At 39.7% G+C, this 25,394-nt stretch overlaps 1 protein-coding gene across 2 annotated transcripts in view; it reads right to left on the reverse strand.

Moving 5' to 3' along the window:
- Positions 1-17,273, reverse strand: part of ZNF148 (zinc finger protein 148) — a 141,543-nt gene extending 124,270 nt beyond the window's left edge. For both annotated transcript variants that reach the window (XM_069064975.1, XM_069064974.1), the window contains exon 1: positions 17,087-17,273. The gene's annotated coding sequence lies outside the window, so the exon portion shown is untranslated. The remainder of the gene's footprint in view (positions 1-17,086) is intronic.
- Between the last annotated feature and the right edge of the window lie 8,121 nt (positions 17,274-25,394).

A 25,394-nucleotide genomic window follows, 5' to 3' on the forward strand; every position in this document is an offset into this window, starting at 1 on the left:
ATTTGGACTTGGGTTTCAGAAGACCTGAATTCAAGTTCTAGCTCTACCAAAGTGACTGGGCCTGAGCCTGTTTCCTTCTATACAAGAAAAGAACAATTTCTCACTCACTACGTTGATTGTGAAGAATGAACTTTGATAACCCTAAAGGACTCTATAAAACGTGAGTATTATTACTATTTTATTCTAAAAGTCAAACAATAAGTGTTCTTATTTTTACTTACTCTGGTCTAAGTAGTAACAAGAGGTTGATTTTTTTCTATCCTATTTTAATCATGCCCTGGGGTTAAATACTATAAGCATATCAAAGAAATAATTAGTTTCTGCAATATAAAAGATGTTTTAAGTACAAGCTGCTACCTTATAAGTTCCAACTTTTGTATCTTCTAACTTTCATTTCGACTAGCACACATGCTTTCTTGACACTTTTGAAATACTTTTTTCTTAATAACACATTCCAATTCTTATGGCAAAAACAAAGCTCCTTAAGGTGGAGAGAGTGGCATTAAAAGTTTGCCCCATGGCCTAATCTTGGCACTAAAAAGAGTGGCCTGGAAGAGACTGTTCCCTTTCAAAATAATGCCATACATGCAGGTTTTTACTTGTGTAATCGGCAATAGGGCACAGTTGTGCTTTTTTTTGCGGGGGAGGGGGGGAGGAAAGATGAAACTGATGCTAAGGTGAAAACAATTTCTCTTGTCTGGTACATCAATTATTTTTTTTTTTTCGGTTTTCCTTTTTTTTTTTTTTTTTAAATACTGAGAAGTGTGAATCCCATCCAAATATGCGACAGAGATGGGGGCAATATATACTGATGGGAGTGAAAACCTCAATTGCTAGAACTTCAGGTCAATGTCCTGTCTCCCCTGTAGCACACCTCCCTTACCCCTCTGGCTGTCTGACAGACACTTGTTCGCTGCCCAGTGAGAGGCCATCTACAAAGTTTCCTATTCTGTCTGAGCCGGGGAAGGACAGAGAAGGGCGCTAAATTCTAAGCCGATCTCCATATACAAAGCTCCAAGCAGCACTGTCATCCCTGGAAATCCAGGTGACTGGGTAGGTTGGCTGAGACTGTTCTGAGCCCGGATAATATGGCCTGTTTCCACCCAGAGGAAGACTGCTGGCTCTACCGCGGCAATGGGGCCCACCAGCCCCTACCGCAGTTCCTGGGCCCACTTAGCCGGCCCGGCTTGCAGCCACGCCGAGCAGCACGGGCAGGAAAAACCCCGGCTTTGCAGCGCCACCCTCTCCTATCTCAAGCTCAAGCACGCGCGCGCGCGCGCACACACACACACAGACATACACAGAGACACACACACATAGTGCAAAACAAAAGAGGGCAGTGGAAGTCGTGTATTGAACAGAAAGGGGGGTTGCAATCTCTTCTCCTTCCTCAACCAGTGCCCAATTCCTCCCCATTTTCTCCCCTCCCTAACCCCAACCAAAAGGGTCCGGGGCCTGGTCACTTACTAGCTTTCCCAAGCTGTGTATGTGAAGTGTGTGTACTGCGCTGGCGTATGAACCTATTTGTGTGCAGCCGCCGTGGCTGAGGCCGGGCCCCGAAACCAGCTCCCAGGAGGTACAGACAACAGTGGCCCCTCAGAATCGGCGAAAGCTCTCAGCCTCCGGGCCGAGGTAAAGCAAAACCCAACATTCCCCCGACCCATCCCCCACTCCCCTGCCATCCCGCAAACACCGCAGACGGCTCCCCGGAAGACTACTAGCCCTCATTGCCCGGCTCTTGCCAGGCACGGACATTACTTTTCACTGCTCCTGCTAACAAACTCAGCCCTACCAACTACATCCCCAAACCTATATTCCCTTTTTCCTTCCAAAGTCCAATTAAAATATATTCCAATATACCATCTACCCTCTCATAAAACCACCTTCCAACTGCATCCCAATAACCAACTGCTTTTCAATCACCACGTCTAAAAACCCCATCCCAACTCCTCATTACAATCTTAAATCGTTACTGTCCTCCCCTACTCTATTTTCCTAAGATATAATCTCCCCCACAAAATAAACCACCATTCTCTCCGATATCCTATTTTACTACTTTGAAATTAGCATACTTAATTCCTTCCTAATTCTAGCTTCTTCATAAATCTCTTTAGACATCCCCCAATTATCTATACAAAACTCCTCCATAAATAACTTCAACAATCATCAGTTTTCTACTAAATAAATTCCTGAAGAAGAACATCCTCAAATACTATATTTCACAAACACGGACTCTAAATAACTAATGTTCTTGACTACCTGGCACAACCCCTCTAACCTAGCCTAAATGTTACAAAAACAAGCCCCAGGTGGCCTTGGTGAATCTGTCCTAATTTTTGGACCCACAATAATCCCCATCAAATCTGACCTCTTGGTGAGAAGTACTACCACATGACCAACAGAGCAGAACCCGAGAATGGCCATACAGTGGACCAAGAGATATGTGACTACTACTAATGCTTCTGGACTTCTATAAGCATATTCACCAAGCACATCAACAGCCCTTCCCTCTCTTTTATTCTTGTTTATGATTAAATTTTGAACCATCTTGTGACAATAAAAAATTAATAATAATCCCTATATCAAATGGCCTTCCACAATAACCAACCACTGAAATAGCTACTTCCTAGACATACCACCAAATTACCCAATGACCTTTTCAATAGTTCTCTAATAATTCACAATTTTGAGTCATTACCTCTTTATCATTCAAAATCCCTACCACTAAATAACTTATTTCCCCAAAGCCTCTAGTTATGGAACTCAATCAAAATAACAATTTCTCTATTTTACATACTAAGAGTTACATATCTATATGTTCCTCCAGGACAGGAACTTCCCCATTCTCCCCTCCCCCCCATTTCTGTCTTTGTATTCCCAGCATCAAGCACAGTGCCTACTAGAAATAAAGTACTAGGTACTTCATAAATGCCTGTTGATGACTCTACTAACTAGGTATGATTTTGAGCACCTTTTTAAATCTGTAAAAAAAAAAGAATTGACCTAGAACAAGGGTGTGGAACCTGTGACCTTCAGGCCACACCTGACTTTTGACTGAATACAATCAAAAGGCCTCACTAAGGATTTAGAAAGCCACATGTGGCCTCAAGGCTGCAGGTTCCCCACCCCTGTCCTAGCATTGCAAGAAAACTAAGACTCAGGAAGGTTAAGTGACTTATCTATGGGCAGACATCTAGTAAGTATATGGTAAGTGAAAAGGGTCTCAAAGGGGGATACCATTATGCCTCAAGACACAGTGCTTTTGGATAGAAGGGATCTTAGAACCCATCTGGTCAAATTCCCTTTCATAGATAAGAAAACTGAGACCCAGCAAGGTGAACTGAAGTGAAAGAGGGATATATCAAGTCCTCAGCCTTCCAGTTCTACACTATATCCACGATCTAAAATACTGCCTCTCAAATTCTGAGTCTATCCACCCACAGAAAGGGAGGAACCAGGAAAGTATCATCCTAATAAGCATTTTCTTGGTTGTTAAATTCTAACCCTATATAGAAAACACCTCTATCACAACCTACAGTTCCAAGCAGACAAACCCTACATTCCCATTCACTTTTCCCTAAATACTGTCTTAAAATAACCACCTCATATCGCCATCATAAGCTCTCTCAATACACGTCCTTCACAGATTATCTTCACTCAGTCATAACTCCTCACCCACCCTTAATCGATTCTAGTTCAATCTGTAGCCGGACACACTTTATCAACCCAAAATGAACCAATATTTCTTCTTTGGTCTGCACAGAAAGATCTGGGATAATCCAAGGAAGAGCTTGAAATCAAATCAAAACCTTGGGGTTCTGGAATAGCCCCAGGTTCCAAATGTGCTTCCATGACTAGACCAGATGGCCTTTGGCTTCCCCCAGAGTGAACAAGTACCCTAAGGCTAAACATGAACCAAATTTATATTGTTGGTGGGCAAAAGGCCCAAACAAACTAATGGTGATTTTGCCACATTCTTCTCCCTATCACTTCATACTTCCATCCTAAACCTGTCCTTTTCCAGATACGCTATCCACCCAAACATCCTAAACCACTAGACAGTCTTCATCTCCAGAGAATGCTGGGAATGTACCCTAGGTGAGAAGAATACGGGTCTGAAGACTTCAAATTCCATCACAAAAAAACTACATTGATTATACCACCACATAAATAGGACAGAAAAAAGAAACTAAATACTTTAATGATAATGACCAAGCTTAATCTTAGATAGAGAAAAATGTACCCTCTTTGAAGAAATAGAGGATTATGGCTATGAAATATTACCTATGCTATCAGACACAACTGATATGCTAATTAGTTTTGCTGAACTAGGGTTTTGGGGTTTTTTTTTTTTGCTTTTTGGAGGGCAACTGGGGTTAAGTGACTTGCCCAAGGTCACACAGATAGAGTTTGTGTTAAGTGTCAGAGGTCGAATTTGAACTCAGGTCCCCCTGACTCCAGGGCCGATGCTTTATTCACTGCACCACCTAGTTGCCCCTTTTTTTCTTTTTTTTTTTAATCTTTTGTTACATGAGATAGCTAGATGGGGAGGAGAAAAGGGAGCAATGTATTTTAAAACGAAGGTAATATAAAAACAAAAGATCTCAACAAAAATAATAGTTTTTAAAAAGAGAAGCAGCCTATTGTGTAAGAAATGGTACACAACTTTGTATGTCCTGGAACAAGGATAAGAAGTTAGAATGAAGGTGGGAATGAACACTGATGAAAAGGCTCAAGCTCCCAAAACCATGGAAAGAACTGAGAAACCTCTGTAGGATTCTTTGAGGAGGAACAGGATTGGGGAGAGGCAAAAAGGGATAGAAAGGGGTGACACATAAAAGCCCATATTGCTGTTGAATGAAAGAGTAAAAGGCTCTGGAGGTAGGAATGTCACGAGAGCTAAGATCCTTAGAGTTGAGGTGCCTAGACTAAGCCTCGCATTTTTGCAATAAAAATCCAAGAAACAGTACCAAAGAACTTCAAATGAATAATATATCAGAATGTGAAGGCCAGAAGGGTAGATTATTATGAAGAAAGCTACATAAAAATAGATTATCTTCACAGAAATTCTGTGGACAGAAAAAAATAAAAACAGAAGAGTCGCATGTTTTGGATTGAAGTTACAGATGTAGAAATCATGTACACAGAAGGCAAAGAAAACATGACACAGAATGAACTTAACAAGGTATACAAACTCAGAACTAAGTCTTTGAGGATGCTAAGTTAAAGGGCAAAGTAAAAAAGAAATTAGCAAAAGACAAAAAAAGAAATGGTTCTAGAAGAATCAAGAAAAGCAAAACAAAACAGTATTATTTTAAATCCCTCAAGATATCACCTCCTTAATTCTACCCATCCATTTCTATGCATTTTATCTAATGCTTATAAAACATATACCATCCATGTTCAGTTATTGAATTTTAGGCAAAAAAAAAGTAGCGTGGAAAAGAATCAATCTGACTTTTCATCTTTATCATTTAACAAGTCACTTAACCTCAACAATTAATTATAGTCTACCTTGAAACGTTACTTAACTGTTTTGCCTATCTACAGCTTATCTTCCCCCACAGTATAATAAGCTTCTGGAAATCAGGAATCCAATGTCATATATATATAAATATTTTTTTGCATTCCTCACAACACCTAGAGGGGTAATGTGGCACATAGTAAGAGCTCAATAATTTTTTTTTTGCCTCCCAACCCTTCCTACTTCTTCGTTTTATGTGGCTCTTTCTCCCCTTCACTTTCAAATCCAACTTTACCTACCTACCAATCCTATATAGAATCCTTTCCTATTATAAGCAAACAGAACTAATCCTGAAGTTTTTTACGTATTTTCTCTACCTCTTCTTGCAGCCTTATCCAGGAGACAAGACTTCTTCCACATCTCACCCCTTCTCCCACACCATTGTCTAGGAAAGGAAGAACTGACTTGAGCTCCAATACCTCTTCCAGACCATCAACAACAAAGCTTTCTCTTTGTTAAATCTATGCTATCTACTAGTCCACCTTTTTCCATATTTTCCTTTCCATTATTTGCTGATTTCATAAATAGTCTGTCTTATTTGATGACTTCAGCACCTGGCTAAAGTCATCATCTTCATCTCCTCCTATCATATTTGGCAACTTCAATTTCTATGTTGATGGTCCATATAAAACCTGACTTCCAAGTTTCTTAACCTCAACTCTTCATTTTCTCCATTTCATTTTAGTACCTATCAATACAATACATATCAACCATTGCATCAATCGTACAGCTAAATCAACTCTGATTTCAAATGCTTAGTTCCCAATAATGATTTTACATTCTACCTCTATGAGAGAGAACGAGCCATTTGGATTACATAAAATTTAAAAGTTTTTGTACAAACAAATCCAAAGTAATAAATTAGAAGGGAACAGGTAACTGGGGAAAAATCTTTGCAACAAGTTTCTCTGATAAAGTTTCTTACAGATTGGATAAGAGATCAGATAAAGGGTCTCATATCCAAGTCAATCCAAATTTATAAAAACAAAAGTTATTCCTCAATTATAAATGGATTTTTAAAAGGATTTTTTGAGACAAATTTCAAAGAAAGAAGTCCAACTTATCAACCAACTATCATGTGAAAAAATTCTCTAAATCACTAATAATTAGAGAAATGTGAATTAAAGCAACTCTGAAATTCCACTTCACACCTATTGGACTGGCAATGGTGATAAAAGAAGAAAATGTCAAATGTCAGAGTAGCTATATGAACCCTGGTATACTAGTACCCTGTTGAGGGATCTGTGAATTTGTCTAGCCATTCTGGAAAGCAATTTGGAACTATGCCCAGGAAGAAACTGTGCCATACCCTTTGACCCAACTATACCACTTGATCTATATCCTCAAAGAAATGAGAAAAGGATCTATATGTACAAAAATATTTGTAGTATGGCTTTTCATGGTAGCCAGAAAATGAAAACTAAGTGGGCGTCCTATTGGGGAATGGCTAAACAAATTGCAGTATATAAATATAGTGAGATATTATTGTGATGAAATGGACAATTTCAGAGGAAACCAGAAAGACCTGTATGTACTAACACAAAGTGAACAGAAGCAGAACAATTTATACGATAACAATATTACAGAAGAAAAACAACTTTAAAAACCTTAGAACTGGGATAAATGACATGATAAACCAGGAGTTTGGAAGAATGAAGATGAAACATGCCATTCACCTCCTGACAGGAGATAATGAATTTAAAATGTGGAAAAAAAAAAACTTTTCAGAAATGGCTAAGGTGGGGATTTGTTTGCTGAACAACATAATTATGCACTGAGGGATTTGGTTTTGGGTTTTGCTTTTTTTTATTTATTTATTCAATTGTTGGAGTAGTGAGACATTAATTTTTTAAAACTTGAAAATATTATTGAAAAATAAAAATAAAATACTTTTAAAATTCCACCTCTATCACTCCCTTAGCAGCTCTCAAACATTCTCTCAAACCAGCAAATCAAAATTATCCTGTCAGAGCAGGCTCTCTTCTCTCTTCTGTCTCCCCACCCACCTTGAACTCCATGGTAAACCACTTAATTTTGCCTTTCACTGGTCTAGCCTGGCTCCCTTGATTTCTGCTGTGCCCACCATGTCAATTTCTAAACATCAGTTATGCCCATAATGCCAAAAGTTACTAGAGAGAGTCATAACTGACTCAGCCCTTTACAAATTCATTGCTATCAAACTTTAGTTAGGTCCTCATTGCTGCTTTGCTCAATGGCTAAGACATTCCCCTGAAATAAATTTCCCAAACTAATTATTCTACTCTCAAGTCTCAAATTCTACCTCAATCTCCTTCACTCTTAATGACCTCCCTACTTATTTTGGTAAGAAAAAGTGATAACGGCCTTCTGGCATGAATGAGCTTCTTTAACTTCTTTCCGTTGTATCTCCAAGTTTCTCTGAATCTCCAACCTCTTCTCATGTCTAAGAAGTGCACCTCCTCCCTTTCAAGGCTACCCATTTGTAATTGTAATACTGTTTAGTTGTATCCAACTCTTCATGATCCCATCTGGGGTTTTCCTGACAAATATACTGGAGTGGATTATCATTTCCTTCTCCAACTCATTTTACAGATGAGTAAATTGAGGCAAACAGGGTTAAATGACTTACCCAGGGTCACAGATCTGAACTCAAGTCTTTCCGACTCCAGGCTTGGCATTCTATCTACTATGGCACTTTGGTTCAAAGTTCTTCCAACCTAGTCTGGGGATTTAACTCTATAAATTACTCTATTAACTTCAATTTATTCCTCTGCTCTCCCTGTCTATAATCTCAATCATAGTTCTGCCTATATTTAAAAACAAACAAAAAAAAAACCCCTTCCTTCCCACATATATATACACACCCAACTCAAGCTGCCATCCTTTTACCACTACACTTCTTTTTTTTTGCTCCCCTCCACCCCCCTGCCACAATCAGGGTTAAGTGACTTGCCCAGGATCACACTGCTAGTAAGTATCTGATGCCAGATTTGAACTCAGGAAGATGCAGTACCTAGCTGCCCCTTACCTCTAAAATTCTTAAAGAAGACATCTTCAAAATATATATAGATATAGATAACAAATATATGTATACACACACACATTTTGGACGTGAACAATGCTGGAGAATTTCTTTTACTTGACTATGTAAATTGGTTACAAGAGTTTTGTTTTTCTTTTTCAGGACAGGAGGGGAAGGAGAGAAGGTAGATTTTTGTTAACTGGAAAAAATGAAATTAATTTTTTTTTAAGTCATCTTTACTTCTTTTACCACTCACTCTGCTTCCCCTTACATGGTTTTGGTCACCAGTGCTCAACTGAAACTGCCTTACGAAGGTCATTAATGATAATAAAGTACTATTTAAGAATATGAGATTCAGGATGAAAGGACTGAATACAAATTCCAGTTCTGCCACTTACTAACTGGGTGACCGTGGGCAAGTCACAGCCTCAGTTTCCTCATCTGTAAAACAAAGGTAACGAAATAACCTCTAAATCCTAGTAACACTATACCATCCCCATGAGATAGAGTGTGCTGTACTAGACAGAGAGCTGGCCTCAGAGGCAGGAAGACCTAGGTTCAGTCCCCACTGCATGTCTTCCCAAATACTTTTAACCTCAGAGCCCCCAGGCAACGTCCTAAGAATACAAATTTCAGAAGAGCTGCCAACCTGCACTGGTAAAGCAAGATCCTAAAACTAGACTGTGTTATCAGTTAAAAAAAAATACCCCATTTGCCAAATCCAATGCCTCTTTCTCAATCTACATTTTCAACATTTCTGCCACATTTGATGCTATCTAACCCCCTCAACTAAATTTAAATTCTTAATGACTATGTCACTGTATCACCCCTTAATCATTTACTCTTCTGACCATTCTTTTGTTGACTCCTCTTTCTATACTCTCTCCTACAGTGATTCCACAGCTTCCACTATGACCTCTAAATGGACCAATCCCTGTCTCTCCTTCTAACCCCTCTCCCAAACTCTATTCCTATATTTCCACTGGCATACTGAACATCTACACACAGACACCTCACCAACACTTGTAATTCAATGTTTAAAACAACCTCATTCCCCACCAAAACCAATTCATTTTGGTTATATGTTATTCTCAAAATCACCCTTGATAGAAATACTGGAATTACTGACATCTTCTTTATCCCTTACATTTAATTTTAATCACCAAATATTGTTTATTCTTCTTTCATAAAGTAGCTTCTGTTGAGCCCTTCCTGTCCAAATCTAAGATTCCTATAATATAATAAATCTCTTTAACAAATATTTATTGACTATAATAATCCCATTCTCAGTGTCACATAGTGCAACGAAAAGAGTATTAAGTATGGAGTAAATACCTGAGATTAAATCCTATACTTACTAGCTATGTGACCTCGGGCAAGTCATTTAATCTCTCTGTACCTTAGTTTCTTCATCTGTCAAAAAAAGGGGGTAAAACCAGATGATTTCTAGGGTTTCTTCTAATTCTTACATTCCATGATTATTCACTTTCCAGTCTATCCATATTGATAACTTCCTAATGCATCACTATGATCACGTCATCAAAAAATTAATGGCTCCCCATTAGCTTCTGATTAAAAGCCAAACTTCTCTGTCTACAATTTGCAGCCCTCCCTAATCTGCCAAAAAACCTGGCTTGCTACTTCCCAACATGAACTCTGTATTCCAGAAAATCTGAATTACATCCCATTCCCCAAATATATAGATAGTACTCTTTTCTACCTTCTTTCCTGCTATTCTATACTCTGCCCTCCCCAGCTTAACCTTCATGGTATAGCCAGAATGCCATCTTTCCAATGATGTTTTTTTCTTGATCAGAATAGAAGCTATGCCTCACTTCTTAGCACTCCTAAAGCATTTAATCTGTACAATTTAGAAGACACCTATCAAATATTGTGCAGTAGGGTAAAGATTTGATCATATGTGGTACAGTTCTATATATGAATAATGCTTGGCAGAATACCTTATAAATAGTAGATACTCAATATATGCTTGTTGAATAAATGTTGAGTTCATCACAGATATATATCCTCATATACCCACACTACAATATATTTCAGGTATATTAACTCAGCAAATATTTATCGAGCACAAGTTACCATGCATGAGATAAATATCTACTCTATATCCTTCAAACCACCTAAAAAAAATCTAATCTGATTTCAGTTGCTTCCCACTTATTATTCTAATTTTTCCACTACCCTCTATGAATTCCCAGATATTATTTTCAGCTTTATCTCCCCTAGCTATTAGAATAAATTGCTACACAAAATCAGAAGAAGTAGGCATGGCTTCCCAAAGCATCATGGAAAGGGCAGTATGTGAACTGGCCAATAAACAATAGGGAGAATTTTGATAAATTATCTCCATTATAAATATGTCACTCAAATTCTACATCTTTCCAATCTTCCCTTAAACATCTGTATGTTGAAGACACCCCTTTCAGGTTGCTCTTTCATGTAATCCTATTCAGAAAGTCCCCTCTTCCTTTTCTCCAAAACATTCCTGTCTCAGTTCACTGTGGAATACTAACAGGTGTATTCCAAACTACTACAATCCCCTTTATCATCTCCACAACAGCCATTCCATTCTCTCCTCCATTCCCTCTATCAGATATTCCCTTCTTTCTCCACCTCAGATTCCTTTCACTTACAGCTTACATTCAATTTTCATATCCCCTACATTGATTCATCAAATCCAACTCTTAGGTTAGCTGTTAGTCTCTCCAGCGATTTCCCAAAGCTATGCCAAAAGTCCTTTCATTCATTAAGAACACCTAGACTACAGTAGACAGAAGTTTGACTGTATTCTGTTTCCCTCCTGCATCTCCAAAGACCTTTTCAAAACTAGCCTAAATCCATTAAGTTTTCCCAATGACACTAAGTCATAATGGCCTCTCCCTTCTCTAAACTCCTATATCTTTTTTGCTATTTCTCTCATTTCAGCGCTTAATCACATATTTCCTTATATGGAATATGACTATAATGTAGCATGTGTAGTATACCAGAATACATATATCCAGGAGACTCCTGTCCTTCAAAGTGGTCACCTGTGGGGTAGGAGGGTCAACATTTATTTCAATAATGCTTCCCTTGTTTAAAAAAATTTTTTGGAACAACATTAAGATCCAACTATAAACTTCCCTACTCCTTTCACACACAAGTTTCACTACCTTAGAGTCACAAATTTTAATGAAAAATAGTATTATCTATTTTAATCACCCACCTAATTCACTAGGCTTAGTCCTGAATGACTTGGTTCTACCCAGAAATTAAAAACATGTTTAAAGGTCCACAGAGGATATTCCAAAAAATGTGCAAATAGTTCTAAAGGTAATTCCAAAAAGAGGTTCTAAAAAACATTTTGGACAATAGCATTCTTGAAATAAGTTTATTACTTTATGGGATGACAACAATACACATCACTCAAATCAAGATTTTTTTTTTAATCTCTCTTATGTTATATCAACACTTCGTATTATTACTTAACTGTTTCATATGTTTTATTTCCCCTCAAACAGACTAGAAATTATGTCCTGTACTTTTCTTATCCCCTGGAGTATATAATTAGCAGACATTTCATAAATTGAATCAAATCCTTGGACCGATACAGATCCCACCTGGCCTACAAGCAGTTACAGAGTGGGGAACCAAAGACTAAACCAAGTTCTATTATAGGCCAGACCAACTCTAAACCAAAGAGAATTAGGTTTGGAGAGAACCCTTGGGTTACTTTGTACATTAGATACTGTTGTTAAAGCCCCATTTTCACTCACTCTACCTTTTCATTTTCACCTAAATCTAATGTAATTTGTCCTGTCAAATCTCTTCTATACTTCACCTCCTGGAAGAGCAAAACATTTTTTTCTCTCCTCCCCATGAATTGTCCCCCTGCCAAAACCACCTTCTACACACTTTCATTTTTGTCTCTGTATCACTAGCACCAAAGCGCCTGGCATGTAGCAGGTGCCTAATAAATGTTTTGGAATTTAATAAAACTGAATACTGCTGTTTTCCAAAAACATCATATCCCTTCCTAATATACAATACTAACTCTCCCTCTATATTGGAAAGTCCCACCATTTTCCTTACCAGTAACATACTCATGTATGATACATGAGGTAAGTAGGTGTCACAGTGAATATAAAGCACTGAACTTGGAGTCAGGAAAATCTGAGTTCAAATCCAGTCTCAGACATTAGCTGTGTGACCCTGAGCAAAACATTTAACTTCTGTCAGCCTCAGTTCTTGCTCCTAAAAGAATAGGGGTAATAATAAATAGTACCTACCTTCAAGAGCTGTTGTGAGGATCAAATGAGATAATATCTGTAAAGTGTTTTGCAAACCTTAAAGAAATATATGAATGCTAGCTTTTAAACAAATAATTCAACAAATATTTTAAATCATTACTTTGTGGCTAGCATTGTACTGATTATTGTAAGGGATATGAAAGAAACAGAATATACATTCCCTCACAGTCCCCAGAATACACTACCCTTGAACAAGAGATTAAAATCTAGCTGGGGAAACAAGATGGACATACACGAAACAATCAGAACAATTCTTAAGAAATATATAAGCATTTGCATTACTGTCATGTTTATACTATATGTGTTAAGGTAATTAAAATTAGGGAAAGATCACGAAGAGTTGACTTTATTTAGTCAAGCAATGTTTGTTAAGGAGAGAAACGTTAAGATGAACCTACCAATATCTATTATCCTGGTTCCAGCTAGCATTGTTTAATGGAAGGATCACTGGACTTAGAATTGGAAGAACAGGATTGCAGTTCCAAACCTTTCTAAATTGTATGACCAGGGAAAACCATTTAACCTGAACCCATCTTCTCAATTATAAAAAGATGATATTAACATTTATACTTCCTATTTCATAAGGTTCACATGAAATAGATAATATACTTTGCAAAGCCCATGCTACCTCTCAGATATTCATATAGAAATCCTACATAGGTCAATATTTTAAACAATTCTGATTATCTCAAAAAACTTCCTTTAAAATTATCACAGATCCCTTCAACTACCCTACTGAGGCAGCATGGTATAGTGGAAAAAATAAGAGACTTGGAGACAGGATACTAGGATCCCTCTGTGACTATGGACAAGTCACTTAACCTGACTGAGCCTGAATTTCATCTATAAAAAATAGAAAAAATTTCATCTATCAAAAAAATTTTCTCATAAGCTTCAACTGTCCCTGACTATAATTAAAGTCCTCCAAGTACTTATACCCAAATGCCCTCAGATCCATTAACCACTGACATTCACCCTTTATATAACCTTATCCTCCTTCCACAAATTGGCTACCACTTCCATTGTGCAGCACCCCTCCTTTTAGAACAGAAGATCTACCATAAGGGACTGCAAAGGATATTTAAGAGTTACTGTTCCAGCTGCCTTCCTCCCCACCCCAACACATATACACAAATAATTCCACAAATCTGCAAGAACATCACACAATAAACCTAGTAACTACTTTCAAATTCTAAAACTCACTATCCAGCAGCTTTACTAATCTGAAACTTGAATTCTTTATGCTACAATTTAAATTTTTTTTTCTCTGACTTCCACAAAGTTCATGGGCTCACATAATTGAAAGAAATTTTAGAGACCAGATAGTCTAACCCCAAGGCATCTTTAACAAGTTGTCACCATACTTCCCCAGGGTCTGAGGCTATTTCATAAAGTAGTCCCTTCTAGATACACAACACTGATACTTAGTACTCTATTTCTTATTTCCTCAAATGCCCATCTAACAACTTTTCCCTTTGCTGTTCCTCTCAAGCTGTCTTTCATATAACCCATTCCATTTTCCTTACCACTCTCACTTTTTCCATTGCCTATATATATATATTTATATCCAGGGTTCCACTGCTAATGATTCGTCCCCTTCAAAGATATCCTGCCCTTTCAGAGATTCCCTTCATTCTGCCTACCTTAAACTTCACATTTTCAATTCTCCCTTTCCTCACTCTGCTCATAAACTTCCCAAGACACCTCACCACCCATGAACCACCCTCTTCCCTATGAAAGTAGTTAAGCAAAGTGTACAATAAAGAGGTCTATCTCACCTTTCTAACTCAAATGAATTTCTAAGTTCTAAGGTAGGTCTCAGGGTATATATGGCTATAGAACAGGGTTCCTCCTTGGAGATCTATACCAGAATGACCTTAAGTGATCTAGCTCAGACAAAATCACTCTTGTTCCTGTTATGGAAAGATTCTAGTATTCCTTCCTGGTAGGATCCAAAAGACACTCAACCTGTTAGGGTTCCTCTAAATTGACTACAGAATAACAAAGAGCAAGTCCTGAATTCCGTTAGCCACCCAAAAGACTCAAAAGACTTCAGCATCCACCCAAATCCAGGTGCACACCTTCTATGCCTGGGTTAGTATATTTTTCTTCACAGGACATTTGCTAAAGTAGAAGAATGCAGAGGAAATCTGTGAGTAAGAAAACTATTCCTGACACCCCCTTATGTCAGATATTACCTTCTCTCTTCCTCTGATACCCTCATCCTATCTCAAGTATTCCCTCCCAACATGATGTGAACATACCTGAGACTTCAGTTTCCTCTCTTGCAAAAACAGGAAGTTGGACAAGATGATCTCCTAAAATAGTCGTCCACTTCTAAAATTTTATAAAGCAAGCCTTTCCCAACCAACCCATCCAATTCAGGGTCCTCCAAAACAGAATCTGGGATTTAAATATATTATTGAACATTGTACTGGATTCTTCCCTTTTGTCTACCATCACTCTAGTAATATACCCTCTAGTCCAGATCTGATAATATGACAACAACTCTCTTGCATCAAACTGGCAATACAGTTGACAAACACATCCAATACAGTTATTTCTATTCTGACATTTTCCAGAATAGTTTTCATTAGACCACTGACATTTTACTTTAAGTCTGGTAGAATTTCAAAATCAGAGCCTGTTGCCTTGATTCCAGGACTATCATAAAGGTTCAGGTCTAATCTAGGCCTTAACAGAATTGCCTTAAGTCATCCTGGACCAAATGAAAGCTCCCAGATCCATCCCCAATAGTGAGTCCAAAACACAAGCTAGATCCAGCTTATTAGATGTACAAGAGGAGTCCTATCTGAGCTGATACCTAATCAAGGTTAGTAGGGAACCAGTACTCTTCAGTCCTTCAGCCTTATTAATTCAGTTACCCTTTTCTATCCTACATCTGTATCTCCAACACTTAACATGCCTTCTTACTTTGGACATGTTTTTATTACCAGACATTCCTCATAGCCATTCCTTTCTTTCCCTCAATCCTTTCCACCTTTCCATGAATCCTAATGGCTTCTCCGAATACCTCTTCTTTCCTCCCACCATAGGGCAACTTTTTCCATTCTTCATAGCTACTGATATTCCTACAACTCCCACTATGTCTTCAAATATACCCTTCTCTCCAACCTTGGTCCTTCCCATCTTCCTAAAGCCACTCACTCACTCAGTCAATAACATTTTACACACAGTAGGCATCAGATTGATGTCTACTGTGTGTAAAATAATGCTAGATATTCTAGGGATTCCCTTCCACCTCTGACACCCCCTCCCTTCCTCTGACATCGCTCCCCCTCCTCTTTTCTGATTCCTTCACATCCCGGGTGCCCTGTCCCCTTCACACTTCAGCCATGCCTTTCCTTGCTGACATTCCCTTCCAATCTCATGTTCTCTCCTCTTCTCCGGTATCCCCCTTTTAAACATTCCCTCCTCTCCTGACATCCCCTCCACATGCCCGCTATTCCCTGCCTTCCCGACATTCCCTTCCCACCTCAGCCCCCTGCCCACCCCCTCCTGCTCCAGACATAAACTTCACGCTTTCGTGCTTTATCTCTTCTGACAAGCCCTTCACACCTCACATACAAATTCCTCTCCCCGAAGACATCTGCTCGCCACCTCGGGCAGTCTCCCCTCTTCTGACGCCCCTTCTGCACCTCAGGTATTTGCTCCCCTCCAGGTACCAGCCCCTTCCACACTCCAGACAGTCCTAAAATTCCCTTCACACCTCGGGGAGTCCCCTTTCGCCTGACAACTCCTTCCCACCTCAAGTGTACCTTTTTCTCCAGACCCCCTCCATACCTCGGATGGCCCCTCCCCTCCCAACATTCCCTTCACACCACAGGTAGTCAGTCCCCCTCCTCCCACCTCGGACAGTCCCTCCCCTCCGGACACCCCTCTCACTGCCCCTCGGCCCCGCTGCACCCCGGTTCTCTCTCCCTCCGTGCCTCGATCCTTCCCTCTCTCCCTCACGGGCTTCCCCCGCATGGATTTCCTCTCCCCTTTTCCCCACCACCACTACATCCATCCCTCCCCCTCAGACGCTCCCCGCATCTGCGCCCCTCCCCCGCGGCCGTTACCGCCGCGCGCTCCCCTGCCCCCCCCCCCCCCCCCCGCCGCGCGCCCCCCGCCCCCCCCCCCCCCCCCCCCCCCCACCCTCACGCCCCTCTTCCGCCCCCCCCCCCCTGCAGCCGCGCGCTCTCCCCCTCCCGCCTGGAGCCCAGGCCCGGCCTGCCAGGCCGTGCTCTTTACCGCGGGCGGCGAACAGCGCGGTCACCAACCGGGGGCGGCAGCGGTTCCGGCCATTCTATGGGCCGTGAGAGGAGGGGAAGGGGGGGAGGGGGGAGAAACTTTGGTGGTGGCAGCTTCAGCAATAGCTCCCACCCCTGCGCCTTTCTCCTCTTCCTCCCCCTCCTCCTCCTCCTCCTCCTCTTCCTCCTTCTCTTCCTCCTCCCAGAGCAGTCGAGATGCAGACATGCCCCGGCTAGAGCGCCGCCGCCGCCGCCGCCGCCAAGGTGCATTGTGGGAAAGCCCGCACGGGAAGCACTCCACGTCTTCCCTCCGCCCGCCCTGCTCTAGCAGTGAACCTTCCCCCTGCTGAGTTCGGGGAAGGGATGCCCGGAACGAGCTAGAATACGCAGGCGCGCGGAGCGCGAGCCTGAGGATCCCAGATGGGTCCTGCGCCTACCCCCTGCCGGAGAACCAGTCCTTGGGTCGAGCTAGCGGCCGCTGGGAGAGGGACGTTGTGAGAGGAACCCTTGGATGGAGCTAGAGCAAGGGCTCTCGAGATGGGAGGGAGCCACGGGTAATAGACTTGGGGATCCCAGGCCTTGATGGGTGGCATTGCTGAAGGCAGTCCTGCCGCATTTCTGTTCTACCCCCATGCCACCTGTGCCAGTAGAGGCAGCCTTTGCCCTTGTCACTGGAAGGCCCCGGGTTGGCTGCATCTTAGGCAGGCGGTAGTGAGTAGGAAGGAGCCAGAACCTGGATGCTGCACCCAACTGTGTGCCCTGAGGGAAGGGCATTGGCCACTGCAAGGTGGTGGGCTGTCTTTAAGGAGGAGGGGGGTGGGGTGGGCGCCTCTATATTTGTTTAGGGTCTAGTCAAGCCAACCCAGAGGGCCATAAAGAGGTTAACAGCGACCATAGGCAGGGCCAGATTTGCTCTAAGAAGCACCTAAAATAAATATTTGTTGCATTGAATTCTGTCTCTTTAGTTGGGGGCCGTTTTAGGGACATTAGCCCCCTCAAGAGGATGAAGCCCTGTTCAAATTAATTCAGAATCTTTGATTTAATGCCTGTCTGTGCTGGGTGTTGTAAAAAAAAAAAAAAAAAAAGGGGGGGGTACGTTATAGAGAACCTGTGCCAAAGTGCGAATTAATTAAAGTTCTAGGATAAAAAAAAAATTAGAATTGAAAGGAGCCTGTTTTGCATATGAGATCTATAGAGGTAAAAGTGACTTGCCCAGGGTCACACAGTAAGTGACAGCTGAGATTGGATCCCAGGTTGTTTGATTCCAAATCCACTACTTTTTCCAGGGTACCTGCCAAAGCCTTTCCTTCAACTCCAGTATTTATTTGTATAGTGTTTTGTTTGACTATGAAGCATAGGCATTTTGCTACTTGTGATGTTCCTAATGTTAAATCAGGTTAGTGATTGCAAGGTTAAGTTCATCCCACCTTTCCTTGGGTAGTTCTTTTGTTTTTGGTTTTGTTTTTTTTTGCTTTTTGGAGGGAAGGCAGGTCAATTGGGATTAAGCCTTGGGTAGTTGTTAACAACTAAGTGATGACAGTATACAAAGAAGGTTAGATCTACTTACTAAATTCAATACAGGAATAGATAATCTAAGATTATTAGATAATACATAAAATACTGTCCATTGTTTTCTTTTTCTAAAAAATATTTGTTGCAGACTTACTAACCATCAACAAAAACAAACATACAAAGTGAAGAGTAAAACCGTACCTTGAAAAATCCTTACCAATATAGACAAGAATTAACAAGCAAAAAATATATTTTTTTGTTTTCTTCCCTCCAAGTTTGAAGTTCTGTTGCCTTTTGCTTTGGTTTGGGGTTTTTTTTTTCTTTTAAAAATATAAATAGTTGTCAGCATGTATACAGTTCTGGCTCTATTGGTCTCAGCATCACTTCTAATATATCTTTCCATATTTCTTTCCATGCTATTTACTTATTCTTTGTAGCACCATGATGATTCTGTAACATTTGGAGGAGAGGGAAGGAAGAGGGTCAGGACCTGTGTTTTATTGGTTTGGGGAACTCTTTGTGTTGTTTTAAAAAAAAAAAACTTTCTACCAATGTAAATCTACAACCCATTCATCTATAAGTTAGCATCTAAGAGAGTTGCCTGAGTTCTTTAGGTTGGGAGACTTACCTGATAAAAATAGTTTTTGTCCGAGCCCATACTCAAACTCAGATCTTCCCAATTCTGCCACTTTTATACATTATTGTTAGGCTGTTTCTTTACATTGACAAACCATAAATGAGCCATTCTCCAATTGAACATATAAGTTATTTTCAACTTTTTGATATTACAAATAGAGTATCTTTCTGTAGCTCTGGATATCTTTGTATGTACAGGTTCTCTTTCCTTTTAATGATAGTGTTAGGATGAAGTCCTAGCAGTAGAATTACTGCTGGGTCAATAAGTATGATCAGTTTTGTTATTCTGACTCTATTAATTATGTTTGTGTCCCACTCTTTGTAACCTCATTTCAAGTTTTCTTGGCACAGATATTGGAGTGATTTGCCATTTCCTTCTCCAGCTCATTTTACAAATGAGGTAACTAAGATAAACAGGGTTACATAGTACATGTCTTAAGACCAGACTTAAATTCAGGAAGAGGAGTCTTCCTGACTCTAGGCCTAGCACTCTATCCTCTATCCACTGTGCCAACTAGCTATATCTGCGTGTATGTGTGTATACATATATGTATGTATACATATATGTATATGTACACACACATATATGCTCAATATAGTACGGCAGGGTATTCATTGCACTTGTTATGAAATACCAAACTAACACAGTAAGGTACTGTCTAAGCAGTAGAAAACAGGTTATGTCATGGAATTCTTCCATGGATTCCAAATGGTTCTCCAGAGAAAAACAAAGAACAGAAGCTTAAAAAGCATACACTCAAAAGTCTTTGCATATTCAGAAAAGGTGAGTGTAGGGAAATTTGATGGATCAGTACAATATTGATTCATCTATAAGGACAACCTGATTGAATTCTTCACATGTTCTGAGTCAACTAAAGCTCCAGTTCAATTCATACAGAATTCTATATTTATATACAATTCTATATTATATACAATATAAATACAATTATATAGAATTCTATATAAATAATTCTCATGGAGAAAAATCAAAAAGTAGCTCTCTCTGTGGCCCACTACTAACTGAAATGAGAAAAAGTTTAGGAGGCAATGCAGTTGATTTAGCTATGTGTCCTTCCTGACATGTGGCTTTGCATTTCAAAGCAGGGCATGGTGCTAGAAAGCTAACTTGATCCTTTTTTTTGGTCCTTGTTTGGTTATTTGTTGTTTTAAATCAGCTAACCATGAAGCTACAAAAAAGTTTTGTGACTTTTTATCAGAGTTGTTCTTTCTGGATATAGTGTATATCCTCTGCACAATTTGACTGTCTGATGAAACTGGTCTGTTTTGCTAATGCTTGCCAACTTTTTAGCAGGTGCTGTTGAATAGAGCAGAATAACAACAGAATGACTATTTTTTCATGTATTGATGCTACAGGTTCACAAAAAATAAAACCATTAATAACTGGAAAATGTCATCACCCTACAGCTTTTAAAGATGACACACATTTACCTATTACTTTTAAAATGCATATTCTTAGTAAGTAAAGGTAGGGAGCATTTTTTTCTTTCACTTAACTAGTTATGTCATCTTTTTCTACTTGCAGGGTATGTCACCAGCATTATAGCTTATTTGAGGATACCAACTAGCTTCTAGGCATTTATACAACCAGGTCTCCCTGACAGTACAGGTTAAGTGTCAAGAGGTTTGTTTTTTTTAACTACCTTTATACCTGTCGAAGTTTACTGAGTTTGCCTATGAACCAGGTTGTTATTTAAAATATTTATTACACTGGCCCTGGAGTCAGGAGGACCTGCGTTCAAATCTGGCCTCAGACACTTAACACAAAAAAACTAGCCGTGTGACCTTGGGCAAGTTGCTTAACCCCAATTGCCCTCAAAAAAAAAAGGAAAGAAATGCTTTTGGGGCAGCTAAGTGGTGCAGTGAATAGAGCACTGGCCCTGGAGTCAGGAGGACCTGAGTTCAAATTTGGCCTCAGACACTTAACACAAAAACTAGCCATGTGACCTTGGGCAAGTCACTTAACCCCAATTGCCCTCCAAAAAGCAAATATATATTTATTGAACAAACATTTCTTAAGAGTGCCAGTACTGCTGAATGTGCTAGAGCTGGTGGGAGGAGATATAAACATGAGTAAAACATAGTCCCTGCCCTCCAATAGCCTAGAAAAGTTTAGTCTAGGGAAGTCTTTGGAAGCAAAAAATAGCTGTCTTCAAGTAGTTGGATGTCTTTATGTGGAAAAAGGTTTAGACTCTGTATACTTGGCTCTAGAAGGCAGAATTAAATCCAGTAGGTAGAAGTTATAGGAAGGCACATTTCAGCTCAACATAAGAGGAAGCTTCCAATTAGTTTTCTCAAACTGGAATGAGAGTGCAATGGAGAAGGAAGGGTACTGATTACATTAAAGTGCGAGTCCTCAAATGGAAGCTAGTTCCTCATTCATCATTGTTGTCAGAGATGGGATTCATGTTTTTGGCAGGGTTTTGTACTTGGTCTCCTCTAACTCTACCATTCTCTGCCTCTATGACAATCTTATTAGATGTGCATAGGTAAATATGATATGGACAAAGTCTTGGGATATTAAATGAAGAAAGGATCAGACTGGAGAGATTGGGGAAGGCCTAGCATCTAAGGATAGATATTACCAGGCTAAGATGAGGGGAAGGGTATTCCAGGCGCAAGGGATAGCAAACCATGGAGCTAAAAGAGTGGGGGACATGATCATGGGACAAGAAATTGGGGTAGGAAGCAGAAATCATGAGAGTGACATGGAATCAGGTGGAGGAGCATAAGGGAGGGCCAGACTGTGGAGGGCCAGAGCCTTCAGGCTGAGGAATTTGGGCTATATTTGGCAATAGGAAGGCATTAAAAATCTTTAAGCAGTGGAGTGATATGACCAGAGATGTGCATCAGGAAGATTAATATTGCAGTCGTGTATTAGATTAAATGGTAGAAAGACTTGAGCTATGAGATTTACAAAAAGTCAATAGTCCATGCGAGAGATAAGGGTATGAATAGTGGAAACAGGAATAGTAAAGAGACATATGCAAGAAATATTGTGGAAATAAGATTAAATTTGATTTGTTGGACCAGAGAAAGAAAAGAGTCCGAAAGCATAACATGATTACAGAAGAAATTTCACAAAAAAACTGATTGACTATACAGACAAGAATATACAAGACATACAAGAATTTTCATCCATTATAATATTAAAGATATAATTTTTTATGTTTATGCCTGAAATTCTTTTAAAACTCAAACATTAAGGAAATTTGAAAGAAATGGTTGTCTAGCACATTTATGGTGGTATCATTGTCTCCCAGTGATTTAAGCAAGACTTACCATAAATACCCTTGCACAAATCCTTGCAGTGATGAAGGAAATTCCTCCTTCATATTCAATGAAGAAGCAGTACAAATGATAATAAAGGATAGATGTAAACTGATCAGTAGACTATTGTAATAGGACTGATGATACGGTAGATAATGTTTTTAATTCTGATGACAAGTCAAATAATAGCTGGCATTTTAGGCACTTTAAGGCTTATACAACACTTTCACTCCATTATTTCATTTGATCCTCTCAACAACCCTATGAAATAGGTGCAATTATGATCCCCAGTTTAAAGATGGGGAAATTGAGATTCAGAAAAGTTAAGTGATTTGCCCAGAAACACAGCTAGTAAATACCTGATATAGCAGTTGAGCCCTAATCTTATGCCCAAAGACACAGATAACATCACTGAAAAAGAAAATACTCCTAGTGTCAGTAGTCATTCAGCTCCATGTCCTATACTACAGGTTGTTAATCTGCACTCCATGAACTTGTATTTAAAAAAAATTAATTCAATAACTATATTTAAACATAATTGATTTCCTTTGTAACCATATGTATTTTGTTTTATGCATTCAAAGAACAATCTGAGAGGAGATCCATAGGCTTTGCCAGACTATCAGAGGGATCCATCACACAAAAAAGATTAAGAACTCCTGCTCTATACCATCTACATTGTACTTTTAGTTATATTTGCAGCATATAACAACTAATGATGATCCTGAGTCAACACGAAAAAGTTCAATTGTGTTCAGTACATACTAAGGAGTCAAGGAAATGTTTGGTGTGTATTTGACAAAGATTTCCTTCAAAAAAATTAAAGTGGTTTAGGGGCTAAACTGGTTAAATATCAGGAAAAATCACTTATTTCAAACACCTAAATCACAGATAATACCAACTGTGGTATTATTATAAGAAGAACAAACTTTTAAGTATAATTCCCTTACACCGTACAATTAAATATTCAAGGGCACTCCAGTAGCACAATGTTACCAGAGGTAGAAAGAATATAGGAGACCTAGGAATCACTTGGCTGGAAAAGAGTGTTACAGTGCTAGTATATCATTTAATGCTGACTACAGTAACATCACATGTTCTAGAAAACATGAACTATGACAACATGAATTTTAGCATTTATTTTAACACTTTATTGAATGAGATATCACAATACAGCTATAGATATCTCCTGTAGGGTTAGTTGGGGATAGGGTCAGAAGTTGCAGAAGATGACAGGTGTATCTGATGTTGACTCTTGTGATGATAGCCAGGTGTCCCCTCTCCTGCTTCCTGCACCTGTGCACCATAATTTTTATGACCTCAGCAAGGTCTATCAGCACTTACCTGCTGGACAGCTCTTTTGCCTCTGATACTGACCTAGAGCTAAGATGAGATGAACTATAGCATTACAACCCTCCCAACTGTAGCTGGGGATGCTCCCCTCTCTGTGAGCCCACTGGAACATGTTATGTGAGCTGATGAGTCCCCAGTCATGCAGGAGAAGGAAAAAGAAGAAGCCATGAAGAATCAGAGCCATAAGGATAAGAGAGAGAAATAGAATAGGAAGGCAGAAGAGAAGGTTGAGAGGGAAAGGAAGAAAAGGCTGAGAGGAGGAGGAAAAAGAGAAAAGGTAAAAAGAATGAAAGGAGTAGTGAAAAAGAAGTAGCTACGGAAACAAGAGAGGAAGGGAACCAGAAAGTAGTAAAAGAAGAGGAAGAGGATAGAGAGAAGAGGAGGAAGAAGCAAGGGAGTACAGAGTCCATATGTCTCCCCTAATATATGTGGTGAATCTTACAAGTCTTTTTTCTTCTCTGCTGCTGAAGACCTTGATATACCACAACGGAACCCAGAATTTCTGCTCTTCACCCAATCCTTAACATACAAGTAATCCCAAAAATCTTAGTACACTGACTTTTAAGCTATTAAAGCTTAAAACTGTACTTGGACTTTTGAGATGGCCTATATTTCCCTATATTTGAAGATTTTATTTAATTGTTAAAAATTTTGCTTCTGAAGGATTCATTAATCAAAGAGTCACTCTCTGTTATTTTTAAACCCAAGTTATGGGGCAGCTAGGTGGCGCAGTGAATAGAACACTGGCCCTGGAATCAGGAGGACCTGAGTTCAAATGTGACCTCAGACACTTAATACCTACTAGCCATGTGACCTTGGGCAAGTCACTTAACCCTAATTGCCCTGCCCTCCCCCTCCAAAAAAAAAAACCCCAAGTTGTATCACAGCCTTCTTCTTTCTTCTTGCCCATTCCTCCCTTTCTCATTTGGCCACCTCTGGGACCACCTCACAGCTCTGTCCCATTCTATTCTAAAGAAGGTGCTAACCTATAATAACTTAAACTTCCTCTTACCCTGACCAATAGTTAATCTAACTGTTGCTAATGTCTACAATCTTGCCAAAGTCAAAGCTTCCAATCCTGATATGCTTGAAATCAACAAGTTGTGAAGGGGAAAAGAAACAAGCATCTATATCGCACCTAATATTTGCTGGGCACGATTCTCACAAACACCCTGGGAGATAGGTGCTATTATTGTCTTCATTTTATAGACAAGGAAAGTGAGACCCACAGAGGTTCTTTGTCCAGGGCCACAAAACTAGTAAGCTGAATTTGAATGTAGATCTTTCTGACCTTAGTCTAGCATTCAATCCACTGCACCACCTAGAGTGGGATGGATTGAAATTAGGAAATTGTGCCATTCATTCAGTCACCCAAAATTTCTTTTCCTTTTGTAAATAGTATTTTATTTTTTCCAATTACACGTAAAGATAGTTTTCAGGGGCAGCCAGGTAGCACAGCAAGTAAGAGCACCGGCCCCAGTGTTGGGATGACCTGGGGATCAAATCCGGGCTCAGACACT

This window comes from Petaurus breviceps, unplaced genomic scaffold, assembly GCF_028583685.1.
Source record: "Petaurus breviceps papuanus isolate PSGF00001 unplaced genomic scaffold, PetGlider_PUasm1.0 90654, whole genome shotgun sequence".
Taxonomy (NCBI): domain Eukaryota; kingdom Metazoa; phylum Chordata; class Mammalia; order Diprotodontia; family Petauridae; genus Petaurus; species Petaurus breviceps.